The 14,876-nt window shown below is 43.0% G+C and overlaps 2 long non-coding RNA genes across 3 annotated transcripts in view; one reads left to right on the plus strand and one right to left on the minus strand.

The window, feature by feature from the left end:
• The first annotated feature begins 320 nt into the window (after nucleotides 1-320).
• On the plus strand, nucleotides 321-3,414 carry LOC146428567 (uncharacterized). The gene is made up of 2 exons (XR_014855996.1): nucleotides 321-2,479; nucleotides 2,749-3,414. It is a non-coding gene; the product is annotated as an uncharacterized LOC146428567 (long non-coding RNA).
• Nucleotides 3,415-5,273: 1,859 nt separating this feature from the next.
• Nucleotides 5,274-14,876, minus strand: part of LOC146428568 (uncharacterized) — a 61,012-nt gene continuing 51,409 nt past the window's right edge. The window contains exons 3-4 of one of the 2 annotated variants that reach the window (XR_014855998.1): nucleotides 7,681-7,735; nucleotides 5,274-5,465 (exon numbers count right to left, since the gene is read on the minus strand). This is a non-coding gene — a long non-coding RNA (uncharacterized LOC146428568). Of the gene's footprint in view, nucleotides 5,466-5,610; nucleotides 7,736-14,876 lie in introns of those variants that run through there. The other variant, XR_014855997.1, reaches the window with a different exon arrangement.

Consider the following 14,876-nt stretch of genomic DNA (forward strand, 5'->3'; position numbering starts at 1 on the left):
CCCCCAGCGCTCAAACGCGGGCGGGTGCGGCCCGCCAGCCGCGCTCAGGCCGGGCCGGGGCTCGCTCTGCCCGGCACATCCCCGCCGCCCCTCGCCGCCTCCCCCGGGCGCCGCAGGGCCGGGCCCGTTGTGGCCGATGACGTCACCGCGACCTCAGGCGGCCGATGACGTCACGCGGCGGGGCCGTTCCCGCGCTGGGCCGGCAGGGGGCGCGCGGCGCGGCAGGCCGGTGTGACGTCACGGTTGTGTAAGCTCCGTGAGGTTTGATTCCCGCAGAGCTGCCAGAGAGACCCGCCGGGGAGGATCAGCTCCCGCCCACTGCTGCCCTGCTCAGCCCCACACACCTGATGATCTCATCTAGGCCTGGTAAAGAACGGCTGCGGCGCCAAACAAACACACAGGCGGTGCCTGACGCGCCAGCAAGCAGCTCCTTCTGACATTCTGCAGTGCTGGAAAGTGCCCTGAGTTCGGCGAAATTGGTGTTGTTTTCAAACGGCAAGGGAGCGTTTCATGCGCCCACCGAGGGAGTGACCTCTGTGTGCTCAGAAGTGCCCAGAAATAGCCTCACTGCAAAGGCACGGGAGGGAAACTTGCCAGAGACAAGTTATATCACAGTGACATTGCTGATCTGCAGCGCCAGGAATCACAGCCAGCCTGTGGCGAGACTCACAGTCAATATCCCTCGTGCATCCCAAACACCAAATCCAACATCTGTCTTGGAAGCTGCTGTTTAATAATACCAGATTCTGTCAGTAGCAAATATTTAAAAGAGAGCTGTTAAGAGAATAAGTTTTTGCTGTCTTGATCTTGTTTTTCCTTAGTTTTCAACCTCACAGACTATTCCTGAACATTGCTAACGCACTGCTGATCTATCGCAGTGTATACAGTTATTTCTGGGAGATTGCAAGGCAGCTCTAAATCCATTGCAGTCTGAATACCCACCGAGGGATTTTTGCAACTGGAGAATTTTGCAAAGGCTGTTGAAAATGCAAAGCACTTTGAGGTCTCAGTGTGACACACAGTTGTGGAGATGGTGACACTTAAATACACAAAAACAGTGGTGCAGATCCTCATCCCTTGTCAATCAGGCTGCCTGTAGCCTCTCAGCAGTTTTTTTTTCTGTAAAAGAAATGTTATCTGCTGGAAGCAAAGCAAAATGTCATCTCCAAGATTATGTCATCTCCAACATATGGTGCAGATTAGGAGCTAGATTTCAACAGTTCTTGCTCACGTAAACTTCAGGCTATTTTAACAAGGGATTTGTTCAAGTAGGTTTCTGAATCTGAGTGATATTAAGTGTGGAACTACTTATAAACCTGACTTGTAAGAGAAATAACACAAATGTAAATAATACAGCCAGACTTTAGGAAAATGAAATGTTCATTTGTAACTGCAGAGGAAAACGTGGCAGATCCTAATCATTAGAATTATTTATATATACTATAATACTATAAAATCAAATACCTTTTCCCCTCTATGTTGTCAGCATCTGTCTAATAACTGAAATCAAAGAAAACATTCTGTCAGTTAAGTTTGTCCAAAATGATCACTGAGGACTGTGATGGACACCTGCAAACGAATATAAAAACCTGTGGAGCCCATGGTGAGATTCCTTAGTCCATATGTGTCTTTCAGGGGCTGTTTGCTTTCAACTGCTAAATGCAACTGATGCATGAAATGGACCTTGTGATTCCATGTTCCATTCAGATTTTGGCAGAGCAATCTCCTTGGTGGGGCTAAGAAACACTGGAAATTGCCATGGAAATTCTGTGGGAAAGTGCTCTGAGGCCCCAAAGAATTTATTTGCTCAATGAGGCATTAAGATCTTGTATTTCCAGACCCCTGTTTGCCAGCAGGGAAGTGTGACCTGTCCCCTTTAAGCAGCCTCATAAAAACCCCATAATTTTGGCCAAAAAGTTTAAATATCAGGAAATAACTCACAACCCAAAAGTCCCTTTATCTCCAGCATTCTACCCAGATCATTCCTGCTCTCCATAGTGGGCACCAAAAACCCAGATTGTCAAACCCAATCAGGCCTACACAACCTATGGTTTTGGACTTCTGTAAGAAAAATACAGGTATTGTGTCTCACTTAGGAAAGCAAACACCAGCCTGGTTCAGGGCCCTGATCAGAGATCAGCTACATCACTCTGCAGCATGAAATGTCACTGAGTTCTGTCCTGAAAATGACTGGTGACAGTGGCAGTGACTCAAGCTGCACTTCTGAGTGAAATGAATGCAGGCCTGAAGTGCCATTCATCATGGGTCACCAGAGGTGAACTGCACAGAGGTGACACTGTAGGTGACAGATAAGAGCAGAGCGAGTGGGGAAAGTTCTGCACTTACCTGCTGCACTCCCTGTCACAGGCAGGACATGGGCTCTGGTTGCTTCCCTGCTTCAGATATCACAGCTCTGCAGTTGTCACAGGACAGCTGAGGTGTTTATTGTTCCTCACACATAAGAAAATTGTATTTTGTGGTGTATTTTCCTGTCGCTGTTGAGCAGCTAGCAGAGTAATGAAGGCACCAGTTCTCAGTGGCAAGAAGGAATGACCTTTATTGTTTTGATTTCATCACATATATAGAGTTTTCAAAAGTCACCCAGATTGGTCAGTCAGAAGCCTTCCCCCAGGCCTGACTGGCCAGGCTTGCACTGTCCAAGTTCTGGGACACTGTTCCAACAACATCCAAACTTTATCTTTATTTATAAAACACAAGAAAAATTCTCATGGGAAAAACCTGTGCTAGCCACATTTTCCCCCATGTAATATTCTGAAATATGGCTACACTGCAGTAACACTGCACCAGTTCCTTGATCTGAAGTCCCAGTTTTATGTGTGTGAAATATTGGTATCCACAGGCAATGTTAATGAAAACCAGTCAAAGGTCTTGCTCTTTTCTTGAGCTGGAAAAACAAAGTCCCACTCCCTCTGTCAGTCTGGCAGTTCTACTGGTAGAAAATTGTCAGTGTTTTCCAGACATACCTCTTCAGTGACTTCCATTATACAACTCTTCATGGCTGCCCCTTCTATAAACACTCTTTCATCAGCTGTCAATTCAGCATCTCAGCCTCCTCCTGCTTGGCTGTATTTTCCTGCATGTACTTCTTAAAAAACACTTTGTTGGATAGCAAAGCTCCTTTTCAGCGCTTCCAGGATTGGCTTGTTAATGCCTGGCAAGTCACACTACATCCCTGTATGACAAGGTCACATCAAATGGTGCTTTTAATAGACAAATACCTTTATTAACAGAAAGAAAGCACAGCAATACCCAAGTGTAGGATGGTACCAACTCCTCTAGCTTTGCTTTATTTTACTTTAATAGGAGTTTTGTTCAAGTAACTTCGATCCTTCCAGACTTCTGATTAATATCCAAAGGAGACACCAATGGGGAAATGCCACCACTACATGACCTTCAGGAAAAGTGGTGTAAGGTGCAAATGAGTTTCCATGATGAGACATTTATTAGATCAGAACAGAGCTCACACTGTACTGTGGATTAACATTCCCATGCTCTGGTCATCTCTTTGTCTCTTCAAAGAAACGTAGATGGAATAAAAATATTTCCTCTTCAATAATGAAAGTGTGTTTTTATTGAAGTAACCAGCATTCTTTGCCAGTTTTACCTCTTCTGCAAGGCATGGACAGTTTCACTGATGATGTTGAGTCTTAATAGTGCTTCCCACTCCAAGGCCTTTCACCCACCTTTGTTATAACTGATGTCCCAAATTCCTTGTCACTGTCACTGTCACTGTGCTCATCAGGGCAGAGGGAAAGAATTCAGCAAACAGCACTTGAGACCCCTGAGCTCTATAAACCTCACAGCCTCAGTCAAGGGAGCTGCACTGCCAAAATGCCCCTGTGCAACTGCTCTCCAGCTCTGCCAGGCAGTGTAAGCTGGCACAGCTGCCACCTGAGGACAGCTATTTCTGTTGCTCTGGGACAGCTCTTTGTGTGGCCAGGATGAACACTGGGAGGGAACAAGGTAGCTGAATTTCTGTTTGCACAGTGAGCTGTGAGTGAAATGGAAAAATGACAGAATGGCCATGCTGGTGCTGCAGAGCAAGACCAAGTGGTCAGGGCTGATTTAGCCAATGCTGTGCATGCCCAGAACACCCACTGGAACCAGCTTGGCTTCAGCCAGGCTTGCAGCAGTTCTGTAGGTTCTGTGCATTTGTTCTTCACTCACTAACAAACACTGACTTGCTGTTTGTATCACACAATTCAGTTCAACTCAAACCACAGAGCAGTGTAAGACAACCAAATGCCTGTAGTTTTTTATGTACTTTATCAGTTGACCAGAAGAGTTTTGTTTTCTATCCTGTAGTATTTAGGACTCTTCCTTCCTCAGTGTAAGAAAAATCAGATCACAGAAATAGCCAACAAATCCCTTTCCCTTAGTTCCCCACGATCTGGTGAAAACAATTGACAAATTGCATATGGAATAAAAATAAAACCTCTTACAGATCACAATTTAGGATTATAATATATATCCTCAGACTAATGCTTATCACCCTCTATGAAGAGATGAAATACCAGTAACCATATTCAGAGAAAAGATACAGGAGTTTATATCTTTAATGGGAAATCAGTGAATCAATTCCTGCCTTCTGTGTGGAAAAACCACGAGAGGGGGCTGATCACATGTGTTGTCTGTGTATTCCACTCCTGTGCATGGGGCTTCATGCGCTTGAGAACAGTCCTGGAGATTTCACTTTCCACAAGTCCTCATCTATGATGAAGTAGCTTTTTTCCCTTTGCAGATACTTGTCACCACAGATACAATTACACTGCCTGACTCTCAGGGATGTGATTTCAATAAAGCAGTTCCAGTGTCTCAGGTAACAGCAAATGGGGATTTCCAGACAGGAAAACCTGAGAACAATTCAGAGTATGAATGTCCTGTTGTAACTTGTGCACTCAGTGTCAGATAAGAGCCTTTGGTACTTTATGGAAACAGTGAGGAAAGCCAAGGACATCATTCACAGAATGCAACTGAGGAAGCTCTCAACAGGATGTGATGCATATTTAAGAAAAAAATAAATTAAAGAAGTCTTTGGTTGGAGAGAGAATGGCCTCTTCATCTTGACCATGGAATTGCTTTTTCTTGGAGAAGCTCTGAAAGGCAGAGTTGAAGTCAGAAGTGATGTGAAAGAGTGGTAGAGAAGATGGTAAACCTTCAATCAGATTCTACCCCAGATCTTCCATAGTACCCACAGAGGGAATGGCACCCCCAGAGAACCCCTCTGCAGACTTACAGAAAGTCAAACAATCAATAAGCAAATTCATTTAATATTCCATTCACACTTGAAGCTATTCTTAACAAGAGAGAAACCGAAAAATTAGTGGTAAGTTCTTCAGAAACCTGTGGCCACCTGATGTGAAAAGACAGCATGGGATCTGAATTGCTAATTGGCTTTACTGCTACACTGCTGCTACAGCACACTCAGTTTTAGCTGATTGGAACTAAGAACAACAAGGAGAGACTGAGATTTTGCTACCTGCAATTCAATATCTCTCCCTTCCCCAAATACCCCTCCACACCTTGAAAAACCCTGCCCAAATCCCACCAATATCCTTCCCCCCTCCCCCTGATAAAATCAAACCCAGGCATCATCTTTGCTTCAGAAGATAGAGTTTAAGTTAGGGCATATTAAAAATGTGCATTTTTAACAGGGGGATCTGGGACACACATTTGATTTTCAGATCCCTTATAGTTTATTCTTCTGCTCTAACATGTGCCAAGAGGCTTTGAGCTGCACACCTTCAGAGTGTGTTGCCTCATATACCTTCCTCACCCAGCATGTGATCCATCTCCCGCAGTTGGGAAACACTGTCTAACACTGCCTACACTAACCAGGCTCTGGTACTGTTTATATAATTTGAATGCAAATAATTATTTTTCTTATCAGCTTCCTCCCCCACCTGACAACATCCCAAATGTAAACGCCCTGCACACAGGATCCCACCCAGCTGGCCTGAGCTGCTTCTGACACTCTCTCTTCCACCTGCCCTCTGGGCTCCTTTGTTTTAACACACTCCAATTGCCACAGAAGAATGATTTACCACATCACACAGCTGTGCTTGGCTTTCTGTTTGGCAGCAGAGGTCTTAAAACAGGTAGTACACGGCCCTTGGATGGCTTTTGGCAAGGAACAATCTGTTTTCAGTTTAAAAACTGACTCAGAATTTGTAACGAGGTAGGTGCTGTTTGACTCATTCTGACTTTTTAATTTAGGTTGTGCAGTTTCCTTGACTTGCACGGCTCAGGCAGTTTGGTTCTGGCTCTGCAAACATCTTGTCTGTGTCAGCAGTGGGAGCAGCAGCTGCCAGCAGGTGTTAGACAGTGCAGGTCCACAGCTCAGGGGTGCAGTAGGGCTGTGCTGTTGTCTGGGAAACAGTCTCTGAAACTCTGCAGGGTCTGACAGATCCCAGCCAGATAGTGTTTGCTCTTGCAAGCATCACAAATGTGCATGTGATCAAGTAGGCAGATGATAATCACATGTTATCACCCACAACTCATGAGCAAGCACAGTAACAGCACAATTAAAGACAAAACCACAAATTCTGAAGTACTTTGGAAATACTGCTGGTTTTGTGTTGTTTGGAGATAATGATGTTTCTCCCCTAGTGATCCTTGTGTCATTCTAAAAATGATAGCAGTTCTTATAAAACCACACTGTGCTTTCAAACATTTGTTGAGTGCAATTCCAGTGCAAAGCCTGAAGAACCAGCGATGACAGGTTATGGTCAGAATTATGTGTTAAATCACAAACATAACTCATGGTCTTCAAACCTTGCTCCTGTGTCCAAAATTTATATCAAGCTCCTTGTTTCAGAAATCTTGTGCTCCATCAGCTATCTTTGGACATGGTTTAAAAAAACCACAACCTGGAAACAAAAGTTGTCAATTCTTCATACGCAAAGTACTGCATGAAAGTGGTCACTTAGTCATCAGTGCTGACATCTTAATGGTCACCAAGACAATTATCAGATCAATTATAAACCAAACAGTCTTGAGACACGTAGGCTTCTATCTGCCAGTGGCTGACCACACAGTTCTGCTGAAGGTGAGCCACTAAACCATTTTTATTCAAAGTTTTGTGGAGCAGAGAACAGGTGGATCCTGGATTTAAGAGTATTTCTGCTGTCCTTAGTGCTGGGATTGTATTTGTCACCTCTTTGGGAGGGGGAGGATCAAGTCTCAGCAAGTGAGAACACAAGACCTCATCTCTGGCACCACAATCCTCAGATTTTTAACAGGAACAGCAACTTAAAGCTCAGTGCCAGCCCTCTCAGCTGGGCCTGGCAGCAGGAATTCCCAACTCCAAGCTGAGAGGACATTATGGTGTTTGGACAGGACTGACAATCCACAGGGAAAATGGATTTTCATGCTCAGAAATAAGAGGAATTTTTATTTACACTTTCTACTGGTGGCAAATTCTGAGCACACAGGAGCTCTCTGAAATGCATAAAATACTGTAAAGCAGTAATTATTAAAAATTAACGTCTAGAAAAAGCAAGATGAAGAACACAGCAACTCTTCTTTATAATCAAGATGTGCATTCTCTGTGTCTTCAAAGGCAGGGGCTCCCAAATGTCCAGTGGGTTGAGTAGCATAGGAACAGGAAAAACAAATATTGTGTGAGCAGCTGGACACTCCCTGAGCAGAAGGACTCACCCAGGGATTGGTGCTGCCAGATCCATCCTGAGGGGAGCAGCAGGCAGGGAGAGTTCTAAGGAAAATGAGGATATTAATAAAAAGCCTCCACAAAGCTTCATTAATCACAAAACTTGGGGACAACACAATACCAGCAACTAAAACTTATTTAATTTACCTACGCTGAAATCGATGTCTGCTCCTTCTATAAATGTGTGTTTCAGAGTGTCATATATCTATTAATCCTTGCTGATAAAAGAGGTTTTAAATGTGTTTTGAAGGGAAAAAAATGATGATGATGAAGATGATGATGATATTGCTGAGGTATCACTGCATTCCCCTCACAATGGGAAAGGACTTGGTTTCCAAAACTGACAAATTCCTGAGCAGCTTTTGGTTTCCTGTTTCCCTGAAGTTCAGTGGAAGTATTTGAATTACACTCACAAATTCTGTATGTTTGGGTGATTTCGTTATAAATATAAAATGCTATCTGTAATCAGAGACATTCAGATATTTAGTGTTAGGGAATGTTCCCTTTACAAGCTGTAATAACTTGTACTTTGCATAGGAATAAAGAGATAAGATATAACCTTCTTAGGATGGTTTGGGTTAGAAAGGACCTTCTTGGTGTGGATGATTTTGATTTAAAAAAATAAAGATAATAAGTGTGAATTTACAGCAATTAAATAGTAAAATCTATGTAATTAGGCTAAAAGCTATTTACAGCTGACCACTAACCCAAACAGCACTTTATAATTGTGTTCCTGATTCTTTGATGGCTTTATTCAAGAAAATACAAAATACTCATGCTCACAGGACTCTAGTGAAATACTTAAGTAGTAGTATCTCAGATGTTACACATATGAAAACGTTGAGGAGATTTTCTAGGATCAGCTAAGGACTCAATTCCCAGGAAAAAATTAGTGGGAGTTGAGCTTCCAACTCACATGTTATCATTTCCGAAATCTCTCTTGGGTGGCTTCTCAGAGACAAAAGAATGGTTCACCTGGGATTCAAATTTAATAATTCCCAGTTCCCAGTTCAGCCATGTGAGCCACATTTTCCCCCTGTACCTTCTTATGTTTTTCTTGTTTCATTTCCATGCTGGCACATAGGATGGGTGTGTGAAGGAGTCCTTGCACAGAACATGACTTCAAAATTTGCTTTCCTGAACTAGTTTTACTAATAATTGTTGGGGAGGATAGGCCATCCTTTCCCCCAAACCTTTGCTGATGGTAAGGATTTGGAAAGGTTGGTAATTATTGGAAGGGCACAGTAATTTTAATGTACATTTTTTTCCCATTGCTGCATTTTTAATCTGGAGGAGCCTTGAGGAGTTTGTTAAATTGCCAACTACTTCAGAGACTTCGTTGTTATTAAAATGAATCCTGAAAGGATAACTTAGCAATTGATGTCTACAAACACAATCACTGAAATATATCCATGAGTTCAGCTGTTCAGTGACTGTTTCCATAACAGCACACAGCTACAGCAGCTCCTCAGAGACACAGGATGCTGTTTCTATGGTAGTAGAATGTCTGAGCCTCGAGGAGGCACAGAAATCCATTATGAACAATAGGAACTGATATTTTAGATCAAAGAGACTTCCTTGTTCACACTTATTTGTCTTTAGCCACTTGTCACCTTTTTCCTTTACCTAGATTTTAGGTTGGTGACTCTCTTGAGCTTGTTTGGTTTTTTTTTTTTTCCTAGAATAGGTGGTATTTAGACATTCTGTCTGTCCACCTCTTACCACTTTTCAAGCTGTTGGTTAATTTTAGTCCAGTTACACTGTGAGACTGGAGTGTGTCTCCTGGCTGGGGCTCAGCACAAGGAGTGGTGACACCACAGCTGGGACATCCAGACAGTGAATTCAGCTGCTTTCTGTCCTCTGCTGAGGCTGAGCGCAGGAGGGACTGGAAGGGCTGGAAAGAAAGGGTTGGGGTACAGAATATGCTTTATGGGCACCTCCAGTAGGCAAGTAAATGGTAACAAGGAAATGAGAAGTGTTAGCAGGCGGCACAGGAATGATTTCAGGGTGGTAGGAGGTGCACAGAGCCACAGACAGTGTAGGAGTGTCACTTTTTGTCTTGAGAAAACATGAATTATGTCCCTGCTAAGTAATTCCAGTTGTTAGCAATGCTGGTACTCTCAATTCTTCGTGCTTTTCCCATGTTCCTGTATCCTGAGTTGACCAGATCATTGACAATAAAAATTCTTTCCTATTATTCCCCATGGGTCAGATTTACACAGGATCTGTGATGTGTTAATACCTAGCAGATTCACAACAGAACCTGTGCACTCCTTAGCAGGAGACCATCAGAAATGAAAAGTAATCCAAGTAAAAGCAGGCTATTTTCAGTAATTTCAGAGCACCACGGAGGGAGCCTGAGTCTGGCTGCAGTGAGTGTCTGGATGCTGAAGACTTTTCTGAGCATTTCAGGACAAGGAGATAACACGTTAATAGGTGAAAAACTGCTGATACAATTTCACTGTCTGCTTTTGAAAATCGGAGCCATTAATGGTGTCAATAAATTTGAAAAAGTCATGGTAATCCAATTACTGCTATTTTAAAACACTAAGGCTCCTTTGTAGCTATGGAAACAAAAATGCAGACATTAATGAGCAAGGGGAAAAAACCCTGGTGTTTCCTTGACGACAGATAAAAGCAAAGCTCCATGAGACCCAAAGGAGAGAGGGACAGAAATACCTCTCACCATGACAGACAGCTGAAATCCAAGTCCAGTGCAATAATAAACTTCACTCTGCTCTTTCACAGGAGCACTCCCTGCCTTTGTCCTGTACTCATCCATGCATGAGGCATTCAGGGTAGGAATTGCAACCTTAAAGCACGAGGTAAGAACTGGAAGCCTCCTGGGGCTCTCCTGGAGCAGGTGAGTGTTGTGTGGAACGTGGATGGATTTCTACACACCAGGGGAAGAGGCAAAGTGCCAGCTCTGAGCTGCCCTGGGGCTGTGCAGTGAGGATGTGACTCGTGTGCTCCACAGGAGCTCAGCTGGGCACAGGGGATACCAGCATGGCACCCCCAGGAGTTGAAGAGCTCTTGTTCCCTGCAGTGCATCATAAATTCAGTGTTCAGATATGTATTTATGGACAGCACCTCTTCTCCCAGTGAAAACCTGTATAAATGTTAGATAAAATTATGGCAGAGGTACTAGGAGTGTGCAACTGCAACTTAATTGTCAGCACTTGAAATTGAGCTGGCAGCTCTCACAAAATTCACAAAATACTGTTTGTCAGAGGAACTCATCGTTGTTCAAAGATAACATGAGTGGAATTGTCACAGAGCTAAATAAGAAGACAACAGTCAGATTACAGGGCTATTTTTCAGTGGGTAGCATATAGCATAATACGGTATAGATAGGTAAAATAATTAATAAAATTAAAAAATAGAAGACCTAATTGGCAAATTTCTCACAGGCTGAAGAGCTGAACTTCCAAAAAAGTCTCATTTTAACTCTTTCCAGCTCACGTATCAGTGAAGATCCCTTCATAATGGGAAGGACAGCACATCAATTAGTTCAGAATCCTAAATTGTGGTGTGTCAATAGCAATTAAGAGCTGGATACTAAGTTACAGAATGTAGGGTTCCCTTGACAACATGTTGAGAAAAAACCCAACTACATAAAAACTTATGGAGAAAATAAAAAAAATACATAGTTGAGTTGTCTGAATGGTGTGGCCCATGGGTTTAGTGGTGCTGGTGCTGGCCTGGGGTCACAGTGATGGGAACACTGTGTTTCTATATTTATAGTTACTGAGGCTTCCTTTTACTGGTCTTGACATTGATCTGAAAGTTGGTTCAAGGGATCAATGACCCTGTCAAATTCTCTTCTCTTTCTCTGTAAATCACATTGAAGTCAGTGTACTTGGTGGGCTTTAGAACACTTCTGACTCCTGTCAGGAGTTCTGAGTTATCTGTTTTCCTATGACAAATAAGAAACAGATGGAAAAATGACTACATCTGTAGTTTGTGCACGTACAAACCACTGAACCTTATTGCCTTTTCGAGTTGGAGCAACTGTTCCTCTGAAAGCTCCATTGCTTCTCAGTGTGTCATAATGGTAATTACTCATGTTTGTGATGTGCTATGCCTGAAAAAACTGCAGCTCATTAATCCTGCAGGCTATAAGGCCTGGAAAGACCCTTCCTATTCCTCCTGCAGAACATCTGCTTTGTGGAAGAGGCACAGTAGCCTCCTCCACTCTTTAACCTTTCAGCTGTCAGCAAAAGGACAATTGGAGCAAGGAGGAGGAACTGGAGCTCCTCATTCCCACCCCATCACCTGATGCTTTGGAAGCAAAGCTGGACTCACACAGCTGCTGTTTCTCTCTTATGTCCAGGATTTTTCCTGGATTGTAGGCTATCCTTGCAAATTAGTCCAGAAAACAGCCCTTCACCATACCTGCTTATGGGGAATTAATACTAAAAACCCAAAGCAACTAAACCCCCAAATCAAACTGTGTGACGATTCAGCATTGAGAGAATTACCTAACACAAGTTAAACCTAAATTTGGAAAACAAGGTCTGTGGGATTTTAATGAAGATGGTTTGAGGCTGGGCTTTTCCATTTTTCCCCCCCTTTTTTTTTCTTTCTCCTTTGGGTGAGTGTCTGCCTGTCCAGCCCTGCTGTTGGGCTGTGGGAAGAACCCAAGCACTTTAAAGGAAAAATGCAATTTTCAGTGAAACACTGAGGTTGTGTCTGCAACCAGCTGAACCTTTTCAGCTTTGTGGCTGCCTTAGCATTTTCTCAGCAGCCCTTGAGTCTTTTCCCTATGGATCCATTACTTTTGCCTTCTGCTTTAATTTTCCTTGAACTTGACTTTTTTTGGCAAGTAGACCCATGTTGGCTTCTAATGAAGCTTTGTCTCTCCCTTTTGCTGTTCAAGCACAATTTTGTTTTTAAGGTTTTTTCTCTTGGTATGGCCTGACAAGTCTGTGAGGGTTTCACTCCTCTTTGGGTGGCAGTTCTTGCTGGCTCAACAAACAGAACAAAGTGCCAGATGAATCTTACTGCTTGTTATGCAGTGTTGATAGGAGGGCAGTAGTTTGCTGTCCAGTTTAAAAATTTTTTTAAAACTTTTTTTAATATTCAGCTTTTCCTCAGAATTTTAATAGTTGCTTAAAAAAATTCTGTCAATTCACAAAGCTGTGATCTTTGAGGAAAAAAAGTCATCTTAAGTACCATGGTGGAAATGTCCCTTTGGTCAAATGAAAGATATGCAGGCAACCATGATTTCTGCACATTCAAGCTTGAGAGTTCATGTCTATAAAAGAAATATTGCTATTTGTGACAAGCAATATCAAAATTACACAATGGCTCTTCATGGGGATTAGTCCTCAGAGGAGGATTAGGTGCATTTAGACATTCCAGGTGTTATTTCACCTGCAGCAAAGTGGCCAAAACAATGGAGATATGGTGACTTGGAAATAAATCAGCTACAGGGTCATGAAATAGTTGTCTATGTCATATTGAGACAAAAATGAGCAACCCATACACCTCTGAGAGTTCCTGCTTCAGGATATCTATTTCAAAACTACTCTTTTCCAACTGGGTCAAGAAAAGAGTAATTAAATTTAAAAAATTCATTATAATAGAAGATTGAGCTGATACTAGTCATTAATAATGCACAGTATTTAACTGGGCAAAAAGGGTCTTCATTGAGCAAATGGTACACAAAGATCCACTTAAAAGTTTAGAGAAAGACAAAGTAATAAAAAAAGTTGTGGTTCTTTTGTTTTACTTCTAGCCACACAAGGAAAGTTTACAATGCCAGGGAAATGAGCAGTTTTACTGAACTGATTTGAGCAATGTCAGCCTGCAAAGTCTACATCAGGTTGTGCAATGGCACTAGGTCTGCAGGAATGGAACACTGCTGGGAGGCAGATTTGCTGTCTCTCCAGACATTCACTTTTCTCTACCAGCTGAGGCCATGGACATTTCTCCAGCAATTTTCCTGGAGCTGACCTCAGCTCTCAGTGTATACTGTATGGAGGAGGAATTTCAGTTTCTCCTGTGGTCAGTATCCAGACCCCACTTAGTGCCAAATCAGGCTGTGCTGCTGTGTAATCATAGCAATATCTGAGAGGCTTTTACCAGACAGACAGAACTGAAGATCATTTTCCATTCACTGGTGGGTGATTCACGGTTTAACTCCTTTATCAGCCTTTGTCTAAAGTTGGGATTAGCAGTCTGAAGCCCTCAAGTCCAGTCCTGCTGGTTTTGCTCACCCAGAGTTGTGCTGGTTTGGCATTCAGCTCTGGCTCCTCACATGGGAGAGGAAGAAGGACTGCCAGGGGTGCTCTGCACTGAGCAGCAATGTGGGCACCACCCCTGTCCCCCCTCTTTCCCACCCCCTTTCCCTGTGGATCCAGCTGCTCTGCTTTCCCTTGTCAGCACAAAACCAAAGGCAACAGAAATCCTGCTTGCTTTGGGGCTCACTGGAATATTTGAAAAGACAGACACCTAAACCCCCACACTCCAGAATGCACACTCCTTCTGTCCAAGCACAGCATTTTCACCCTGCCTGTCTCTTCTCAACATACGTTTATCAAGTGTTAGTCACTCACTATCATGGAGCAGCCAAGTCATAAGGATTCCTTGCAATTTTCAAGTTCATTTCTAAAGCTGTTTTGTCTGTCTTTCACTCTTTCTGGGAAAAAATGTTTGAGAAGTGTTCTTGCTTGTCTGACAAAACCCTTCCACCTTTCCATCCCAACAACAGTGTGTTCCTAACTATTTACAGTCACTGTCACTCGTGTCAGCACTTTTATATCAGCTGAAATACCATTTTCCTCTCATTCCCCATGATATGACAGGGAACAACCCCTTTGTCTCACTCCTGTTGGTCTCCAGTAGTTACAACAAACATTCAAGTCTGTTTTCTGCCCAATTTAGCTCAGTAAACCTGAGGTGTTGCTGGACTACAGAACAAAAAGTGGGCTGCCAGCATGTCCTCATTTTTCTGGCTGTGTTTTGTGGAATATTCAAGGGATGGTCCTGAGCTCAGATGTCCTGCCTGGCCAGTTGTGGAGTGACTGCTCTGTCTCTTGTGCTGTGTTACTTGGTGCTACCAAGGTTTAGGTACCTATTTAACATGTTCTAAAGCAGAAATATAGGTGTGCTCTGAGGACTTTTACTGTGGAAATCTGGATACCCTTCTGGAATACCAGCTCTTGTAGAGTAATTAAAAAAT

The sequence above is a fragment of the Lichenostomus cassidix genome, chromosome 20 (assembly GCF_008360975.1).
Source record: "Lichenostomus cassidix isolate B80296 chromosome 20, HeHo_3.0, whole genome shotgun sequence".
NCBI lineage: Eukaryota > Metazoa > Chordata > Aves > Passeriformes > Meliphagidae > Lichenostomus > Lichenostomus cassidix.